This window comes from Zalophus californianus, chromosome 1, assembly GCF_009762305.2.
Source record: "Zalophus californianus isolate mZalCal1 chromosome 1, mZalCal1.pri.v2, whole genome shotgun sequence".
NCBI classification, from domain to species: Eukaryota; Metazoa; Chordata; class Mammalia; order Carnivora; family Otariidae; genus Zalophus; species Zalophus californianus.
In genome coordinates this window covers 171,757,445-171,779,000 of record NC_045595.1, presented here as the reverse complement: position 1 = coordinate 171,779,000, position 21,556 = coordinate 171,757,445, and the positions used below count along the sequence as shown (strand labels likewise).

General features: G+C 35.5%; 1 protein-coding gene and 1 pseudogene across 9 annotated transcripts in view; both read left to right on the top strand.

Annotated features, from left to right (window-relative positions):
• Nucleotides 1–21,556, top strand: part of EPHA6 (EPH receptor A6) — an 828,987-nt gene that overhangs the window by 92,047 nt on the left and 715,384 nt on the right. The window lies entirely within an intron of this gene.
• On the top strand, nt 16,085–17,096 carry LOC113918044 (annotated as a pseudogene).

Sequence of the window (21,556 nt, the reverse complement as noted above, 5' to 3'; positions counted from 1 at the left end):
TTTATAATCAGAGTCCTGTTGCCATGGAGGATTCTGTCATGAGTGAAATCTGAAGAAACACTATTAACAGACAATAAAGGAACAAAGGGATTTGAGAAATTTGCAAATTTTTTTGTAATTTCAGGAAATAATCTTAATTCACAATTTAGATATAGCTTCCAACAGCCCTTATATAGTTCTTGAAAAAGTTTCTGAAATGGTAGAAATATATAATCATTTTCTGTTAACTTGTAGTGGTTTTATAGGTGTTTCCCATTGTCAGACTTTGGTCTGCTCTATACTATGAATCAATGGCAATTAAAGGAAATTATTATCCAAGCTGTTTTTCTTTTGAAAATGAAGTGAGCAGTATTAATAATTACTCTAGGACAATAGCTACAAACAGTGCATACAGTCCTGCTAGCTATTTACCAACCTACCAATCTCTTTATTGGTAATTGGAATAATTGTGTCTCTCACATGCCTCAACATGGAAAAAAGTAATGATCAAACATAGCTTCTCTCAGTCATAGGTAATATTTCATAGTTCGTGAACTGAGTTCGAGGAAGAAGGTATTAATTTAGTAAGACTGTGCAAATTGGTGTTACCTGTTTTACATAACTGCAGAGAGGGGAAAAACTACATATGTAATTTGGAGGAAAATGTAAAAGCTACTGCCTATTTAATTTAAATTTCACATATTACATAATACATATTGTTCTTATATGCATGTCTTTTTTTATCCCAGGTGCTTGGATTACTGCAAATGAAATTAAATGGCATCGAATGTCATTAGATTATCATTGTAAATATTCTGAAGGAGATTGAAATTTTTTTAAAGCACCATAATCTTGGTGACACCTTTTGGGGGAGAAGGATCAGAATTTTCTTTTTAAGATCCTCAATTTTAAATAACTTCAAATTCAGTTATGGAAATTCATCTGTTGAGTCTCATTTATAATGTGGATATGTAGAAAGATAGAAACTTCAGGGATATGTGATTCAGTGTTCAGTTATAAGAAAAGGGAAAAAAAAGAGGTTGAAGGAAGAAGATAGTGAATACAGTGAACATAAGAATATAGGAATTGGGGAAGAGAAAGATACAGGACTTTTGAGCAGTAGACTATACGGCTGTAATAGCAAGCATGGAAAGAGATGTTTGGTTTTTGGAGTTATTATCTGCAGAACGTTACTGACTAAGAAGCTTTACATGGTGTGCTTTTGCCACAACAGTAGGCTCTGGCATGTGCCAGTGCGATTAAGCATCCTATTCATCTCTGTCAAGTCGTAGCCCTTCAAAGACTGATTTCAAAGAATTGCGTGTTATGAGAGGGAGGACATGAGGAAACATTGAAAGAACAAGTGATTAATGGCATCATTACTGAGTCCTGTAGCTATTATGCAAAACCTACAGTGTTTGTGTGAGCAAAATGGAAAAAAACTGGAATATCCTTGGATTTCCACATTCTGAATCTTTGACCCAAAATGCATTAATATAACAGGGCACAGGTTGAAGATAAACTTGACTGCTGGCTAAATAGGAAGTGGTGATCAATGTTGATCCTAACTACACATCTGACTGGGAGTAAAAAAGAACCAATGTTATTTTTGTCACAGGAATTATGACATTTGTTGGTTAGAGGCAGCATATTAGGGGAGGCTAAACCTCATGGAGAATGAGATCTTATCAATTCATGAGACTCTTGTCAGCCAAGAGATTCTGAAGCTCTTGCCATGGACACCATAGATTAACTCAGCCATACTCATGTGGCTCGCAGCAGGCCTAAATATTTGAGTATGCAGATAAGGAGGCAGCACATACACTGGCTGTCAAAGAAGAAAATAGGTATCTGCAGACTTATGAGGATAGCCATGATGTATATATGATTGAATGATAAAAGCTATTCAGGACTATGTGTAAAACACTGCCTTATTTTTAATCTTAAAACAGTGTCTACAGGGGCACCTGGGTGGCTCCTCTGACTTCAGCTCAGGTCATGATCTCATGGTCATGGGATGGTCAGGGATGATCAGGGATGGAGCTCTGTGTTGGTCTCTGTGCTTAGCAGAGAGCCAGCTCGTCCATGTCCCTCCGCCCCTCCCACCTGCTTGTACGATCTCTCTCTCTCTCAAATAAATAAATAAAATCTTTAAAAAAAACAGTACCTGCAAAAATTATTAGCATCATATATGTATGCATAATATACATACAATCATAGAAAAATATTTGGTGAGTGGTTTCCAGTTGGTTATATTATGGTAATCCCAATTATCTCCCAGATTCAGAATTGTATTGAGAGGACTCTGTCTGAAGATGACTTTTATGTTTTTACTTTATATACTTTTATTAAAAAAAGTAGAATTATACATGATATTCACATATATTTATTATTAGATTTTAATTTTTAATTTTTTATATCACATTCATTTTTTGTGCTTTTATATAAAGCAAGGAAAATGAGTTTCTAAAAAGGGACAATTATTGAGGTACCTGGATGGCTCAGTCAGTTAAATGTTCGACTCTTGATTTTGGCTCTGATCATGATCACAGGTCTTGAGATCAAGCCCCACATTGGGCTCCATGCTCAGCAGAGTCTATTTAAGATTCTCTCCCTCTCCTTCTGCCCCTCCACCCCCAACTCACTCTCTCTAATAAATAAATAAATAAATAAATAAATAAATAAATAAATAAACAAAATGGGACAATTATTAAAATTTTGGTTGTCATAACAGATAAAGAATAAAATCACATGATGGGTAACTTAAACTAACATTGAGGGAACCACAACAGCCTTCCTGTGTTGCTAATGGATGAGAGTGGTGTCTTGGTCCTTAGGGGAGAAAAGTAGAGGGGGATGTGTTATAAAATTCCTGTTGCCAAAGAGAGCAAGGAGGATAGATCATGCTTCATATTTTGGCTAAGAGTCTACAAGTATAATTATGATTTTTAAGAGTTTCCAAGTAACCATTAGTTACCTTCCAACAAGTCAAGGAAATGGTATTATAAACTGTTTGTATATGCAGTCATATCCACTAATTATTCATTAGTGTGCCTATTCTGACAAACATATATTAAATACGAAGGTTAAAAAGCACCAAAAGAAAGGTTGAACATTGTCCTAGAGGGTAATTTTTAAATTTTTATTTTAATTCCATTTAGTTAACATGCAGTATAATATTAGTTTCAGATGTACGATATACTGACCCAATAATTCCATGCATCACTCAGTGCTTATCACAAATGCACTGCTTAACCCTATCACCTATTTAACCAATCCCTCCACCCACCTCCCCTCTGGTAACCATCAGTTTGTTCTCTATATTTAAGAGTCTATTTCTTGGTTTGTCTCTCACTCCTTTTTTTTTTTTTCCCTTTGCTCATTTGTTTCTTAAATTCCATATATGAGTGAGATTATATGCTGTTTGTCTTTCTCTGACTTATTTCACTTAGTGTAATACTCTCTAGCTCCACCTATGTTGTTGCAAATGGCAAGATTTCATTCTTTTTTATGGCTGAATAATATACCACATCTTCTTTATCCATTTATCAATTGGGCTACTTTCATATCTTAGCTATTATAGATAATGCTGCTATAAACATAGGGGTGCATGTATCCCTTTGAATTCTTGTTTTTGTATTCTTTGGGTAAACACCCAGTAGTGCAATTGCTGGATTATAGGGTAGTTCTATTTTTAGCCATTTCAGAACCTCCATGTGGTTTTCCACAGTGGCTGCACCAGTTTGCATTCCCACCAACAGTGCAAGAGGGTTCCCCTTTCTCTACATCCTCACCAAGACCTATTTTTTCTTGTGTTGTTGATTTTAGCCATTCTGACAAGTGTGACATGATATTGCATTGTAGTTTTGATTTGTATTTCTCTGATGATGATGGATGTTGAACATCTATCTTTTCATGTGTCTGTTGGCCATCTGGATGTCTTCTTTGGAGAAATCTCTGTTCATGACTTCTGCCCATTTTAAATTTAATTATTTGTTTTTTTGAGTGTTGTCTAACCCTTTATCAGATATGTCATTTGCAAATATCTTCTCCCATTCTGTAGGTTGCATTGTAATTTTGTTGTTTCCTTCACTGTGCAGGAGCTTTTTATTTGATGTAGTCCAAATAGTTTATTTTTTCTTTTGTTTCCCTTGCCTCAGAGGACCTATCTAGAAAAAAAGTTGCTACAGCTCATGCTTTCTTCTAAGATTTTTATGTTTTAAGGTCTCACATTTAGGTCTTTAATCAAATTTGAGTTTATTTTTGTGTATGGCATAATAAAGGTGGTTTAGTTTCATTCTTCTGCATGTTGCTGTCCAGTTTTCCCAATACCATTTGTTGAAAATACTGTCTTTTTCCCATTGTGTATTCTTTCCTGCTCTGTTGAAGATTAATTGACCATATAATTGTGGGTTTGTTTCTGGTTTTTTTTTGTTCTATTCTATTGATCTAGGTGTTTATATTTTTATTTTTTCACATTATATTTCATTTTTCTTAATTTTATTTTATTATGTTAATCACCATACATCATTAGTTTTTTCCACTTTTTTTATTTTATTATGTTATATTAATCACCATACATTACATCATTAGTTTTTGATGTAATGTTCCATGATTCATTGTTCTCATATAACACCCAATGCTCCATTCAGTACGTGCCCTCTTTAATACCCATCACAAGGCTAACCCATCCCCCACCCCCCTCCCCTCTAGAACCCTCAGTTTGTTTCTCAGAGTGCATAGTCTCTCATGGTTCATCTCCCCATCTGATTCCCCCCCCTTCATTTTTCCCTTTCTATGATCTTCTTTTTTTTTTTTAACATATAATGTATTATTTGTTTCAGAGGTACAGGTCTGTGATTCAATAGTCTTACACAATTCACAGCGCTCACCATAGCACATACCCTCCCCAATGTCTATCACCCAGCCACCCATCCCTCCCACCCCCGCACCACTCCAGCAACCCTCAGTTTGTTTCTTGAGATTAAGAATTCCTCATATCAGTGAGATCATATGATACATGTCTTTCTCTGTTTGACTTATTTCGCTTAGCATAATATCTAGGTATTTATTTTTGTCCAGTACCATACTGTTTTGATTACCACAGCTTTGTAATATAACTTGAAGCCCAGAATTGTGATGTCTCTAGCTTTGCTTTTCTGTTTCAAGATTGCTGTAGTCATTTTGTATCTTTCGTGGTTCCATACAAATTTTAAGATTGTTCTAGTTCTGTGAACAATGCTGTTGGTATTTTGATAGGGATTGCATTTAATTGCATTAAATGAGTAGATTGCCTTGGGTAGTATAGACATTTTAACTGTGTTCCCCCAATTCCTGAGTATGGAATGTCTTTCCATTTCTTTGTGTCTTCAGTTCCTCTCATCATTGTTTTATAGTTTTCAGAGTACAGATGTTTCACCTCTTTGGTTAGGTTTATTCCTAGGTATCTTATTATTTTGGTACAATTTTAAATGGGATTGTTTTGTTAATTTCTCTTTCTGCTGCTTCATTATTGGTGTATAAAACTGCAACACATTTCCATATGTTGATTTTGTATCCTGTGACTTTACTGAATTTATCAGTTCTAGCAGTTTTTGGTGGAGTCTTTGGGTTTGCTATATGTCATCTGCAAACAGTGAAAGATTTACTTCTTCCTTGCTGATTTGGATGTCTTCTATTTCTTTTAGTTGTCTGATTGCTGTGGCTAGGACTTCCAGTACTATGTTGTATAGAAGTGATAAGAGTAGACATCCTTGTTTTGTTCCTGATCTTAAAGGATAGCTCTGTTTTTCCTCATTAAGGATGATTGATTTTAGCTGTGGGTTTTTCATATATGGCCTTTATTATGTTGAGCTATGTTCCCTCTAAACTTACTTTGTTGAAGTTTTTATCATGAATGGATGTACTTTGTCAAATGCTTTTTCTGTGTCTGTTGAAATGATCATATGGTTATTATCCTTTCTGTTACTAATATGATGTATCACGTTGATTGATTTGCAAATATTAAACCACCCTTGCAACCCAGGAATAAATTCCACTTCATCTGGATGAATGATTTTTTTTCTAATGTATTATTGGATATGGTCTGTTAGTATTTTGTTGAGGATTTTTACCCCTGTGTTCATCAGAGATACTGTCCTGTAGTTCTCTTTTTCAGTGGTGTCTTTACCTGGTTATGTTATCAGGGTAATTCTGGCCTCATAGAGTGAACTTGAAAGTTTTCTATTTTTTTTAATAGTTTGAGAAGAATAGGTATTAACGTTTCTTTAAATGTTTCATAGAATTCACCTGTGAAGCCATCTAGCCCTGCCCTTTTTGTTTGCTGCGAGTTTTTTGATTACTGATTCAATTTCTTTGCTGATTATTGGTCTGTTCAAATTTTCTATTTCTTCCTGTTTCCAGTTTGATAGGTTATATGTTTCTAGGAATTTATCCATTTCTCCTTGGTCATCCAATTCATTGGGATATATCTTTTTCATAATATTCTCTTATGATTGTATTTCTGTGGTGTTGGTTGTTATTTTTCCTCTCTCATTTGTGCTTTTATTTATGAGTCCTTTCTCTTTTTTATTGATAATTCTGGCTAGAAGTTTATGATAATGTTATTGATTTTTTTCAAAGAACTAGCCCCTGGTTTCATTGATCTGTTGTATTGTTTCTATATCATTTATTACTGCTGTAATCTTTATTATTTCCTTCCTTCTGCTGACTTTAGGTTTCGTTTGTTTTTCTTTTTCTAGTTCCTTTAGGTGTAAGGTAGGTTTCCTGGAAGATATTTTTTATTTGTTGTACTTAGAGGTAAATATGTATGAAGACTTAAAGACATCACTGTTATTTCCTACAGAGAGAGTGGAATAATTATGCCAACATCACAAAATGTATTGCTAATTTAATATGTCAGAGTATCGTATTACCAGTAAGACAAAAGATGGGAAAAGACCATGAAAAGGGCTAGGGCAGTGGAAACCTCTTGGCATTATTTAGCACCTTGTGAGATTGCTGCATTGGAAGAATGACCACATTTGCTGTTAAATTGAGCAGATATTTGACAGAAAGTTATTTTTTAAAGCAATGGGTTAGTCTTGTCTAGTAGGAACACAAAAACCTCTCTGATTAATTCCAACATAGGAATTAAAATGGAAAATTATTTACAAACATGTTAGAAGGACTGGAGGAGTAAAAGAAAGAAGTAAATATGCTTAAAGATCAGTTATTGCAGGAAACTACTATTACTTCCAGGACTGGAGGGGCAAAAAAATGGTGATTATCCAGAGTCCCATGATGGAATGCCGCTGTGGCCGCTTCTGTTGTTGAAATGACTCTCCATTTTTCAGCAAGCCCGGAGTCACACACATCTACTTATACTGCCGGAATTTTGGTGAGCTCAATCCAGCCGAAGCTCTTGGATTCATCTATAACGTGGCTGGTGTCCACATCTCAGTTGCTGCTGCTGCATTATCTGTTGCCAGAGCCAGTGAGGCTGTGCTGCTGGGGACTGCTGGACTTCCCCTCCTCTGTTGCCAGGGCCAGAAGCACAACAGGGGAACAACAATGCCTTTTCTCTTGCTTTTAACCTCCTATCGGTGTCTCTCACTGACAGAATCCAGCTGGAAGTTAGGGAGCAACTGATTCTGGGAAATTGCTACTGCTTGTGCTAATTATATTAATTAATTCAAATAATTAATTTAACAAACATACGTCGAACATTTGCTGTGTGTCAGATATATTTTAAACACCAGAGACTCAAAAATGAACAAAACAGATGAAACACCTGCCTCTGTGGTGCTTACATTTAAATAGAGAGAGAAAGGAAATAATTGCATATCTAAGTTACTACGATGTAAAGTGGTAACTAGGGCTAAGAAGAAATAAAGTAATGAGAGAAGAGTGACAGACCAATGGTGAAATGGTGCTGGAGTTGGACAAGATCTCACTGATAATATTTGAGAAAAACTCTGAAAAAAAAAAAAGGATGGTGAGCCATGTGGATATCTGGGAAGACTCTTCTTGGGAGAGGTATCATCTAATGCAACGTCTTTCAAGTTTGGATGATTCACGAGTATAAGGAAAAATCATGGGAATTGGTATAGCTAGTGTGAAGCGACAAGAGTTGCAGGAGTTGAAGACAAAGAGGTATCATTCCCCTCTCCCCTGTATTAATAACAAGTAGCTCATTTGACTCCAGTGTTCTATAGAACTCTATTTGAAAGGCTCTGTTCAGAAGGTATGACAGAAATTTGTAGATATTTGTCAGGATTCCAACCCTGGCAGTACTTCTAAATTTGATGTACAGGATGATGATATTCATGAAGTTCCTGCCAAATAGCTCTCAAAAAAATGAAAACCATAATATTTTACTTGTCAAATTAAAATTGTAAACAGATGATAACATTGACAAAAGAGCATTAAAACTAGTGTCTGTGTTCATGTTAATAGCACTGTATATATGGGAAAGCAGATTCATATCATGAACCATTAAACCAGTAATATTCTTACCTAGCATTACCATTTATGAGAATCTCAACTAGGGAATGCACGAAGTACATGTGACACGTGCTTAAAGATGTTAATTGCCTAGTTATTTAACATTTCCAAAAGAACAAAGAAAAATGGCTTTAGAATTCAAAGTACATTAATATTTATGATAGTACAAATAGTTTCACTAAATCATAGATGTTTTATAGTGACTTAGGTCTATTAAGAATTCCAAGGTCTTAAGATCTTTCCTGTTCTGTGAGTAATTTTATAGGAATGTTTAGTTTTAAAATTCTTTGAAAATTATTTTAAGTAGGATATAGAATGTTCTTCCTGTGTTTAAATTTTTTAACTTTAATTTTAATGATCAGAATTGTTAGTCTGAGCTTAGAGGCCTGAATTCACCTAATTAAGTGTGAAAATACAGATTTTTAAAAAATCATATGGAATATTATATCTTTCTACAAAGAAAATAAATACAAAGTTAATTTAAAAGTTATTAATGTTATCTAAACTAAGTATTTTGTAGTTTTGTGAGCACTGGATTCTAGAGTGGTAAAGATACTTGAACTGAAATACCTCATGTGTTTTGTCACTTGTAGAAAAACTTGCAGCTTATAGAAAAACTTATAGCATGTAGGAAAGAAGACTATTAATTATTCTCATCAGGTTTTACTCACTATTATAGAATCACCAAGCATGGCAGTCTCTACAGATGCTAGAGAAGCAAAATTGGTTTTAACTTACCATATGGATCTTTTAAATACAGTAATTTTTTAGTCTACAAGAGTTACGACTTTTATCATAGATTGCTTACACTTTGTAGAATCTCATATTTAAAATGTTTTAATTATAATTTTGCAAATACATAGTTGAGGTATGTAAGAATGTGTGTGTGCATGCTCACATGTGTGCACATGCACACACACTTATAGGTAGTAGTGCAAAACTCAAAATTACATCTTGTAAAATCTAGGTATGATAGGTCTTATGTGTACAAATCATACTGAGAAATCATTGAGAAACCCCAGGGAATTATCCACCCCAAAAATATTATTTTTTCCTTTTTTTCCTTTTTCTTAAAAAAGCTGAATTGTCCAAATTAATTTACCAAATGATTGCTAAGCATAGCTGCAAAAGAGAGAGAGGTGGCAGGCAATACAAATTCCATTCCCGCTACTTTCTCTCTCTCTCTCTCTCTCTCTTTGTTTTTACTTTTATTTCTGCAGATCCTGCAGTCTCAGATTTCCACTCTGTTCTGACCAACACTGTATGTGAAGTGGGTCAAGTGTCAGCCGTCTTTGGTAAGTTTCACTAAAGCCCAGGCTTTTGTCTTCCCTGGTTCTCAGTTTCTTTATTCCTGGACTCCTATTCCTCATGCTCTAACACCTGCTTCACAATGCATCAAGACCCTCTTGTCTCACTTGTTTACCCATTGAGCATCTTGAACATTCTGGCAACAAAGGAACTCATATCAAAGCTATTCCAGTTCATACATCCCTACATGCCATGTGTTTGTGCCCTGTCATATCTTTTTTTTTAAAGAATGTCTTTGTGTCTTTGCACCCTTGAATATAATTTCTAGTTACAGCATTTGTTCTTTGTCTCAATTTTCTATGCTGTTTCTTGAAATCTCCAAGACTACATAGCAGCGGCAAAATTCTACAGTAGTTGGCTTAGGGCAACCATTGAATTAGGAGGTAAGGAGACTTCAAGATATATTTTTCTTAAAGTTTAGACTAGAGTACAGAAAGGTAGAGCAGATTTTGGATCACTGGAAATAGAGAAACCAGGACATGGGAAAGATGGCGATAAGAGAAAGGACTCAGGGTTTCTGCAAGGATAAGATTATCAAGTCTGGGATTGTAGGACACTGAGGTGCCAGATAATGACTCCTGGATTCCTGGTAGGAGTGGTAGACCGCAAAAGAGGCAAGAATTGGACACTGAGGAAATGGGGTCCACAAAAGTAGACCCCTCAGTTGGGTTTATAAATATGACTTCTTGCCATTTGTCTTACTCTTGATGGAATATGATGGAAAGTGGTAATTATAAGATCTGTAGAAGTAAAATAAAAATAGTAATACAATTACAAATAATTTGTGTGCCTCTGATTTCTATCATGTATCATTCATTAAAATATGCTTAGCACTTTCTTGAGAATTTTACTGTAGATACCTTGAATGCAAATGTTTTAGGGTTGACCACTTGAATAATTCACCTTTTCTCCTTATAATAGTAATTGTCACCTGATGTGTTCAAGGGACTGCTACAGATGTTATTTATTATATACTCTACTGAAAAAATGTTTACTTTATTTCTTTTTATTATTGCAATTATCTGTTCATTATGAATATGGAATAGTTGCAAATAAGATATATTACCTTCTGATGTCTTGCAGCTATTTCTAGACCTCTATTTTTGATAATAAGGGAAAATATTTTGATATTTGCCTTATTTTTTTCATTTTTTGTTTGCATTGATATGGAAGCTTTTGTTTGTATTGATACTCTCAATTTTAGTATCTTTTATATTCAGTAAAAGATGTCAGGTTCAAGAGAATATACAGGGATATTTCATGTTTTCTACTTTCTGTAATTGACTATTTTATTACCAATTTTTAAGATATCCAGTACTGCCTCCCTAAAGTCATATATTTGGTATAATTTAACAAAATAATTTATAGTATATTCCAAGATATACCACCTTGAGAAAATGTCAGAATTCAGTACCATTCAAACAATAAATTTATTTTTTTTTAGCTTTCTCTTCTATTGGTCTGTATTACATGTTAATATATAATTTCATTCCAAAGGCCAGTTTAGTCTTATATACTTAATACTTTCTATTTTCCTCTACAAACATAGGAATAAAATTGAATAACCACAGAATTTTGCAAAATGTTTCAGATATTTTACCAGAAGTTTTCCATATCCGATCACCAATGATAAAGTGTGGTGATACAAAATACTGACTTGTATAGCTTTTTTATAAGACTGAATTTTCTGTTGCATGTTTTGCATACTTTCTGTACTGGGATAGCTTATTTGTAGTTCTTAGCTGAGGTCAATAGGTAGGGTAAAAATTATATTTCTTCATTATATTTTATTCAGATTTTAGGAATTTCACTTCATATTAGGAGATGACAATATCTATTATTAACTGAGTGAGTCAATGAAGTACAATGGAATCTAGGGGTAGCTGGGGAGGAGAGTTGGTTGGATATGAGAAGATTGTTGTAGAGACAGAGAAGTAAGCATTTGTGTTGTTTAATTTTACAATAAAGACAATATTTTTTCTATATTCTTCTTGTTGTAAACTGTTGATGACTTTGAAAGCAAAAGCTATATGAGTTTATTTGAAGGCACTAAAATGAAAGGATCATCTTAATCCAGTCTTAAGGGATGGCTTTGTTGACATTAATCTACTATGAGGCAGAAATAAAGTTTTCAGAGATTTGTAAAGTAATTGAAACACTGGGAAAGATGAAAAACAAGAACCAAAGGTTTCTTTTGCTTTCTATTGATTCAGTTAGTGAGCAATATAGTCTTCAAGATTTCAGCAATAGATGTAGAATGGTGTGGACAGATAGACTTTTGATGGCAGATAGGATATTTTTCATATTCCTTTAACTGATTTTTTTTTAAGATTTTATTTATTTGTTGGACGGAGAGAGACACAGAGAGGGAACACAAACAGGGGGAGTGGGAGAGGGAGAAGCAGGCCTCCCGCTGAGCAGGGAGCCCAATGAAGGGCTCGATCCCAGGACCCTGGCCCTGGGATCATGACCTGAGCCGAAAGCAGAGGCTTAACGACTGAACCACCTAGGCGCCCCTTAACTGATTTTTTTTTTTTTGTACTGTCCTTAAATTAAATAGTTTGGATAGATTTTTCCAGGCAGAATGGTCCTGAAATGGTATATTAACTTCCTAAAGAATTAGTTTTTAAACTAATATAGTTACTGTAGGTGAGAATTATTTGGGTGCATCTCTCAGGTTATTAAAAATAAAAAAACAATAATTATTTTAAAATGTCTTAGTCCTGCCCACTAGATTCAGAATCTTTGAATTCATTTTTAAAAATAAATACCAGTGATGAATAATTCTAGATAAAGAAAAATGTAATATGAATTTTCACAAATATCTTTACTTGTTTGATTAATGTTTATCATTTTCTGCTATCTTCCTCCCACTGACATTTGGGAATGGCTAATATCCACATGTACGATCTTAAACCAAATGTACAATGTGTGTATCTTTATAATAAAAATAACAATGTCTGTCATTTCATTTACTAAATTTATTTATATTTTATTTACCTCTTTCCAGGAAAGATATGAGGCAACTGATCATCACACTCTGCTTTTCATGTGAATTAATTTATAACTTTGAAAATAAATATGGAATAACTTTTTAATGTATTCTAAATACTGCATCTTAAGAAGCCTTCACAGTAACTTTTATGTTGAGGGTACTCAATATATGTTTTTTATGTAAATGAATGGAATGAAGTCAAAAGACATAATAGATCTCCAGTGTGTGTGAATTATATAACTCAACAGTTATGTAACATCTGGAATACCATGGCCTAAAATCTCAACTTACTTTAACAGGAAACTGTGGATGAGAGTTATGAATATTGATTTTGCTGCAGTTTATGCTTGATCTTGAGCAAGATCTTGTGTGTTTCTGGGCATATATTTCTTCAACCATACAATGTGGGAATTGGTCTAGACGATCTAAGCTTCCACCCTTCTATCTGGTGTCCATGAATAGCCCATTTGGGCTTATACCCTCCCATAACTAGTTAGCTCATTAATTACTGAGTATGCTTAACTCATATCTGTGTAATTCTAAATGCCAGTAAAGCTTTTCTTATACTGAGCTAAAATCTGTCTTCCTAAGTTTTGTGTTGTTAATAAGTGCTGAGGGTGCCTTCAGTATATTTATAAAAAAAATTGTTGGGAATGGTTTGCAGGACTGGACAGGACATTACGTTATGGTTACATTTTTAAACAAAAACAATAAAAATTTGTCAATCCATTTTTTTTTTAAGATTTTATTTATTTGACAGAGAGAGAGGGAACACAAGCAGGGGGAGTGGGAAAGGGAGAAGCAGGCTTCCCGCCGAGCAGGGAGCCCAATGCGGGGCTCGATCCCAGGACCCTGAGATCATGACCTGAGCTGAAGGCAGTTGCTTAACCAACTGAGCCACCCAGGCGCCCCTGTCAATCCATTTTTAATCAGTACCTTTTGGACATGGCCAATTAGTAGTAATTAAATAATTGTCCTTGTGGTTCCACCAGCACTTTCCCATTGTGCACAGAAGGACATCACAGAAACTTGACAAACGCCTTCAAAGTCCCAATCCATTTTTTTTTCCTTTTTTTTTATTATGTTATGTTAATCACCATACATTACATCATTAGTTTTTGATGTAGTGTTCCATGATTCACTGTGTATAACACCCAGTGCTCCATGCAGAGCATGCCCTGTTTAATCCCCAATGTCTATCATCCAGCCACCCAATCCCTCCCACCACCCACCACTCCAGCAACCCTCAGTTTGTTTCCTGAGATTAAGAATTCCTCATATTAGTGAGATTATATGATACATGTCTTTCTATGATTGACTTATTTCGCTCAGCATAATACCTTCCAGTTCCATCCATGTCATTGCAAATGGCAAGATTTTGGGATTTTGATGGCTGCATAATATTCCATTGGAATATATATATATATATATATATATATATATATATATATATATATATATATATACCACTTCTTCTTTATCCATTCCTCTGTTGATGGACATCTTGGCTCTTTCCACAGTTTGGCTATTGTAGACATTGCTGGGGGTAAATACCCAGTATTGCAATTGCTGTTTGTATGGTAGCTCTATTTTCAACTTTTTGAGGAGCCCCCATACTGTTTTCCAGAGTGGCTACACCAGCTTGCATTCCCACCAACAGTGTAGGAGGGTTCCCCTTTCTCTGCTATCCGCCAACATCTGTCATTTCCTGACTTGTTAATTTTAGCCATTCTGACTGGTGTGAGGTGGTATCTCATTGAGGTTTTGATTTGGATTTCCTTGTTGTCGAGCAATGTTGAGCACTTTTTCATGGGTCTGTTGGCCATTTGGATGTCTTCTTTGGAAAAATGTCTGTTCGTGTCATCTGCCCATTTCTTGATTGGATCATTTGTTCTTTGGGTGTTGAGTTTGATAAGTTCTTTATAGATTTTGGATACTAGCCTTTTATCTGATATGTCATTTGCAAATATCTTCTCCCATTCTGTCGGTTGTCTTTTGGTTTTGTTGACTGTTTCCTTTGCTGTGCAGAAGCTTTTTATCTTGATGAAGTCCCAATAGTTCATTTTTGCCCTTCCTTCCCTTGCATTTGGCGATGTTTCTAGGAAGAAGGTGCTGCGGCTGAGATCGAAGAGGTTGCTGCCTGTGTTCTTCTTTAGGATTTTGATGGACTCCTGTCTCACATTTAGGTCTTTCATCCATTTTGAGTCTATTTTTGTGTGTGGTGTAAGGAAATGGTCCAGTTTCATTCTTCTGCATGCGGCTGTCCAATTTTCCCAACACCGTTTGTTGAAGAGACTGTCTTTTTTCCATTGTACATTCTTTCCTGCTTTGTCGAAGATTAGTTGACCATAGAGTTGAGGTTCCATTTCTGGGCTCTCGATTCTGTTCCATTGATCTGTGTGTCTGTTTTTGTGCCAGTACATACTGTCTTGATGATGACAGCTTTGTAATAGAGCTGGAAGTCCGGAATTGTGATGCCACCAGCTTTGCTTTTCTTTTTCAACATTCCTCTGGCTATTTGGGGTCTTTTCTCGTTCTATTACAAATTTTAAGATTATTTGTTCCATTTCTTTGAAAAAAGTGGATGGTACTTTGATAGGGATTGCATTAAATGTGTAGATTGCTCTAGGTAGCATTGACATCTTCACAATATTTGTTCTTCCAATCCAAGAGCATGGAACGTTTTTCCATTTCTTTGTGTGTTCCTCAATTTCTTTCATGAGTATTTTATTGTTTTCTGAGTACAGATTCTTTGCCTCTTTGGTTAGATTTATTCCTAGGTATCTTACGGTTTTGGGTGCAATTATAAATGGGATCAACTCCTTAATTTCTCTTTCTTCTGTCTTGTTGTTGGTGTATAGGAATGCCACTGATTTCTGTGCATTGATTTTATATCCTGCCACTTTACTCAACTCCTGTACGAGTTCTAGCAGTTTTGGGGTGGAGTCTTTTGGGTTTTCCACATAAAGTATCATATCATCTGCAAAGAGTGAGAGTTTGACTTCTTTTTTGCTGATTCGGATGCCTTTTATTTCTTTTTGTTGTCTGATTGCTGTGGCTAGGACTTCTAATACTATGTTGAATTGCAGTGGTGATAGTGGACATCCCTACCATGTTCCTGATCTTAGGGGGAAAGGTCCTAATCTATTTTGATGGCTGCATTTTCTAAGAAGGAAGGAAGTATGAAGGAGGGAGGGAGAGATGGAAGGCAGAAGAGAGGAAGGAAAGAATGAAGGAATTCATTTACATAGATAAGACTTGCTATTAGAAAATCCACAGGGTGGCGCGGAGGCCCGTGGGCCTTTGGCCTCGGCGGCCATGGCCATAGCTACAGTAGCAGTGCTCCTGGCCGCACTGGGTGGGGGCCCTGTGGCTGGCGGCCCGGCGGTTCGTGGGGCCCAGTGTCCTTTGGCTGCACGGAGGGGTCAACTCGGGCCTCATGCACGGGAAGACCGTGCTGATCACTGGGGCGAACAGCGGCCTGGGTCGCGCCACGGCAGCCGAAATGCTGCGCCTGGGGGTGAGGGTGATCATGGGCTGCCGCAACCGTGACCGCGCCGAGGAGGCAGCGGGTCAGCTCCGCCGCGAGGTCTGCCAGGCCGGGGGCCCCGAGCCGGGCTCTGATGCCGGCAAGGCCGGCGAGCTCGTCGTCAAGGAGTTGGACCTTGCCTCGCTGTGCTCGGTGCGCGCCTTCTGTTAGGAGATGCTCCAGGAAGAACCTAGACTGGATGTCTTAATCAACAACGCAGGGATCTTCCAATGCCCTTATATGAAGACCGAAGATAGGTTTGAGATGCAGTTTGGAGTGAACCATCTGGGGCACTTCCTACTCACCAATCTTCTCCTTGGACTCCTCAAAAGTTCAGCTCCCAGCAGGATTGTGGTAGTTTCTTCCAAACTTTATAAATATGGAGACATCAACTTTGAAGACTTGAACAGTGAACAGAGCTATAATAAAAGCTTTTGTTATAGTCAGAGCAAACTGGCTAACATTCTTTTTACCAGAGAACTAGCCCGCCGCTTAGAAGGTACAAACGTGACTGTCAATGTATTACACCCTGGTATTGTGCGGACTAATCTTGGCAGGCACATACACATTCCACTGTTGGTCAAACCACTTTTCAATTTGGTGTCATGAGCTTTTTTCAAAACCCCAGTAGAAAGGGCCCAGACTTCAGTTTATTTAGCCTCTTCACCTGAGGTAGAAGGTGTGTCAGGAAAGTACTTTGGAGATTGTAAAGAGGTAGAACTTTTGCCCAAAGCTATGGATGAGTCTGTTGCAAGAAAACTCTGGGATATCAGTGAAGTAATGGTTGGCATATTAAAATAGGAACAAGGAGTGAAAGAGCTATTTATAACACTGGCTGCCAGTTCTATCTGTAATCAGAAATGGTGTGGCTTGCGTACTTGCTACTCGAAAACAGTTTTGGTTTTACACTAATACTGCTGAGAGGTACATACGGATATTTCGAAGTTACTCAAAAGTTATTTTTTGGAGAACATAAAATTTCAGAACAGATGTCTTAAATATATAATAAGCATAATGAATAGTAAAATGAACAGTATAATTATCATATACTTTAGAAATTATAATTGAGCAAGCATGGATTACAAATATTAAAGAATCCAGTGACTTAAACACCTTGAGAAGTTTTTCAAATATCTTTTGAGTTTCATGGCCAAAATATTAATTATTTTTATTGCAGTGCCGGTTTTTGTGTGAAAATAACATGCCTGTTGTATGCACAGTTCTTGGAATAAATTTAATGATGCACAAAAAAAAAAAAGAAAAACCATAGGGTTTATTGTTGTTGTTGTTGAAGATTTTATTTATTTATTTGTCAGAGAGAGAGAGAGAGAGAAAGCACAAGCAAGGGGAGTGGCAAGCAGAGGGAGAAGCAGGCTCCCCACTGAGCAAGGAGCCCGATGTGGGACTCAATCCCAGGACGCTGGGATCATGACCTGAGCTGAAGGCAGGTGCTTAAAGGACTGAGCCACCCAGGTGTCCCCATAGGGTTCTTAATATGCAAGAATTTTGCTTTGCAAATGATTCCCTCTACATGTTCAGTTTATCCATGTATAAGTCATGAACCAATTGCCAATCAATAATGGAAATAACAGATATATCCTCATGAAATTTATAGGCTAGCAAGAGATAGAAAAAAGTGAATAGGAAATTCCAATATTGTGAGATAAATGTGTTGATGTGAAAAATACTGGGTCCTGTAATAGAGGAAGCACCAACCCCAGTCATAGAGGTTAAGTAAAGCATCTTAAGAAAAGTAGCGTCTTATTGAAGACCTGAATTTTGGGTGGGATTTAATCAGGCAAAAAGTGGAAAGGCAGATGTTTTTTAGAAATACTCAGATGTCCTTAAGCAAGAGAGAGCACACTGATTTAAAGAAAGGAAACATGGTTGAATATTCTACCAGCATGGTTTTTGAGAGAGGGGAAAAAACAGTAGAAGATGGAACTAGAGAATATCTAAGAGGTTTTTTTTTTTAATTTTTTATTGAAGTATAATTACCATACCATGTTATACTAGTCAGAGGTGTACAACATATTGATTGAACGATTACATATGTTAGTACACATCACGATAAGTATAGTTACCATCTATTACCATGCAACATAACAATATTATTTACTGTATTTCCTATGCTGTGCTTTTTATCTGTGTGACTTATTTATTTTATAACTGAAAGTTTGTCCCCCTTAATCTCCTTCTTCTAAATTCCACCTATCACCCCACCCATTTCCCCTCTGGCAACCAGGAGTTTGTTTTCTGTATTTAAGATTCTAGGGTTTTTATCTGTTTCTCCTTTTATTTGTTTTGTTTTTTAGATTCCACATATAAATGAAATCATATGGCATTTGTCTTTCTTTGTCTAACTTATTTCTCTTAGCATAATACCCTCTAAGTCCACCAATGTTATAACAAATAGCAAGATCCCATTCTTTTTATTGGCTGAGTAATATTCCATTGTGTGTGTGTGTGTGTGTGTGTGTGTGTACACACACACACACACACACACACACACACACATATATATATATATACCACATCTTCTCTGTTCATTCATCTGTCTATCTATCCGTCATGGACACTTCTGATGCTTCCATATGTTGACTGCTGTCAACAGTCAGCTGAATGAATGCTGCAGTAAACATAGGTGTGTATGTATCTTTTTGAATTAGTGTTTTTGTTTTCTTGGGTAAATACCCAGTAGTGGAATTACTGGATCATATGGTATTTCATTCTGTAATTATTTTATTCAAGTATAGTTTACATACAGTGTTATATTAGTTTCAGGTATACAATATAATATGTATTATAATATGTATTTTAATATATTTAATATATTTTTAAATTTTGAGGAACCTTCATACTGCTTCTCATAGTGGCTGCACTAATTTATATTCCCATCAGTGGTGCACAAAGGCTCCTCTTTCCCTGCATTCTCACCGACACTTACTATTTCTTCTTTTTGATTCTAGCCATTCTGATATATCATTATGGTTTTGATTTGCATTTTTGTGATGATGAGTGATGTTGAACATCTTTTCATGTGTCTCTTGGCCATCTGTGTGTCTTTGGAAAAAATGCCTGTGCCCATTTTTAATCAGATTATTTGGAGTTGTTTTGGGTTGAGTTATATAAGTTCTTTATATATTTTGACTCTTAACCCTTATGGGATGTATCATTTGCAAATATCTTCTCCCATTCAGTGGGTTGCCTTTTTGTTTTGTTGATGGTTTCCTTCACTGTGCAAAAGCTTTTTATTTTGGTGTGGTCCCAGTAGTTGACTTTGTTTTTGTTTCTCTTACCCAAAGAGACATATCTAGAAAAATATTGCTATGGCTGATGTCAAAGAAATTATTGCCTGTTTTCTTTTAGGAATTTTATGGTCTCACATTTCACATTTAGTTCTTTAATCTATTTTGAGTTTTTTTTGCCTATGGTGTGAAAGTGTGGTCATGTCTCATTCTTTTGAATGCAGCTGTCCAGTTTTTCTAACAGCATTTATTGAAGACTGTCTTTTCCCCATTGTATATTCTTGCCTCCTTTTTCATAGAATAATTGAGCATGTATAAGTGTGGGGTTTATTTCTGGGTTCTCTCTTGTTCCCCTGATCTATGTGTCTGTTTTTGTGCCAGTACCATAGTGTTTTGATTATTACAGCTTTGTAGTACATCTTGAAATCTAGGATTGTGTTTTGAAAGGCATTATATATGTTACATTAAAGAATATGGATTTCATTCTAAGGGAGTGACACAGTCCAATTTATACAATGAAGCTCCCTGTGGCTACAGACCCTGCTCTGTCTTACTGTATATTGCACACTTTAAAACTTTTTGTAGGGGAGAATTTCCTAACTTCCCAAAACTGATCATATCCCCCTTGCATATGCTCTTTAGCACTTTGCACTTCACCTGCAGAGTGCATGTTATAATTATAATAGGATAATAAATTGTGAGATTAGATATTCACTGTCATAATCTCTGGGTCATAATCTCTGAGGTAGTAGAGACCAAACTGGTTTATTGCTGTATCCTCAGCATGTCTCAGTACCTTTTATGTATGTTTTGAATGAATGATCTATAGGAATTTAAGTACCATGAATAAGAATAATTTAGTTAAAGAGAACTAAAAATCAGTGATGATTTTCATCTCTTTTCTTTCTCATTCTTATCTCCATGATAAGACAAACATTTGTTGAGGACCTTTCTGTTGCAAGTGTTGTGATAGAAACTAAGAAAGATAAGTGATGTGGTATGTGAATAATAAATATTTTTAAAATTAATGGCTACAATTAAAGCAAGGTGTATTGTAGGGTACAATCAGCAATATTAAATAAACAGCTAAAGGTATAGATTTCTTCCTCTCATTACAACTTAAAAAAAAAGTTTTTTCTTTTATAGATCGCTTATGTTCCTGAAGCTGCATGTTAACTTTCAAATGTTTTTTTATACCAAAATAGAAAGAATGCCTTAGTTGAGCTTTTAAAGTATAATTACAAACTTGCTTTTAGTGATTTGTTAAGATAAAACAGTAGTCTAAAAGATTAGGAGATATTGATGAATTGGAAATAGCTACCTTTTTGCTATTCTTAAAAATCTACTGATGTTTTTGATCAATGATAAGTGCTTGTCTATTCAGAAAGTTTTAAATTATCTAAAAATAAAATGTTTTTTACCTGCAAAAGTGAATATGACTTGAGACACTGTTTATAATTATGTTTTTCAAAAAGCCATTCTAGTTATGAAAGCAACCACAAATGCACTGATAAAAGTACTTAAAATCAAAAGGATCTATGTAGAATTTTGGCTTCCAAAGCAAATATTAAATTGAAAAATTTCTGGCAAAGTTAATTTCAGCTCTTATAGTTATCATTTGTGATTTAAAAAGAACAGGAATTCTAGAGAACCCAACTCAGTGGAATTTATATAGTGTATAAAGAAACTACTTCATAATTTTTGGAAGAGTTGAATGGCAACATGGCAGGTTAGAAGAGAAACTCCTAGTAAAGGTTATAGGTATTAACCAGAAAGAAAAGAAAGTTGGGAGAATCTTGTTCGCTATGGAAATAAGATTTATACATATTCTGGAATAAAGTTCTCTGTTTTGATTCCCCTGCTTGCACTCTTTCTGATATTGAAATAGAAATTAAAAGTATGTTGAAGAAGACTACCTGAATTCTTTTGTAAGACTGTGAGAAAGTTGTGAAGTAAAAAAAAAAAATCAAATTTCAATTGACCAAAATTACATATACAAATTAGTGAAAAACA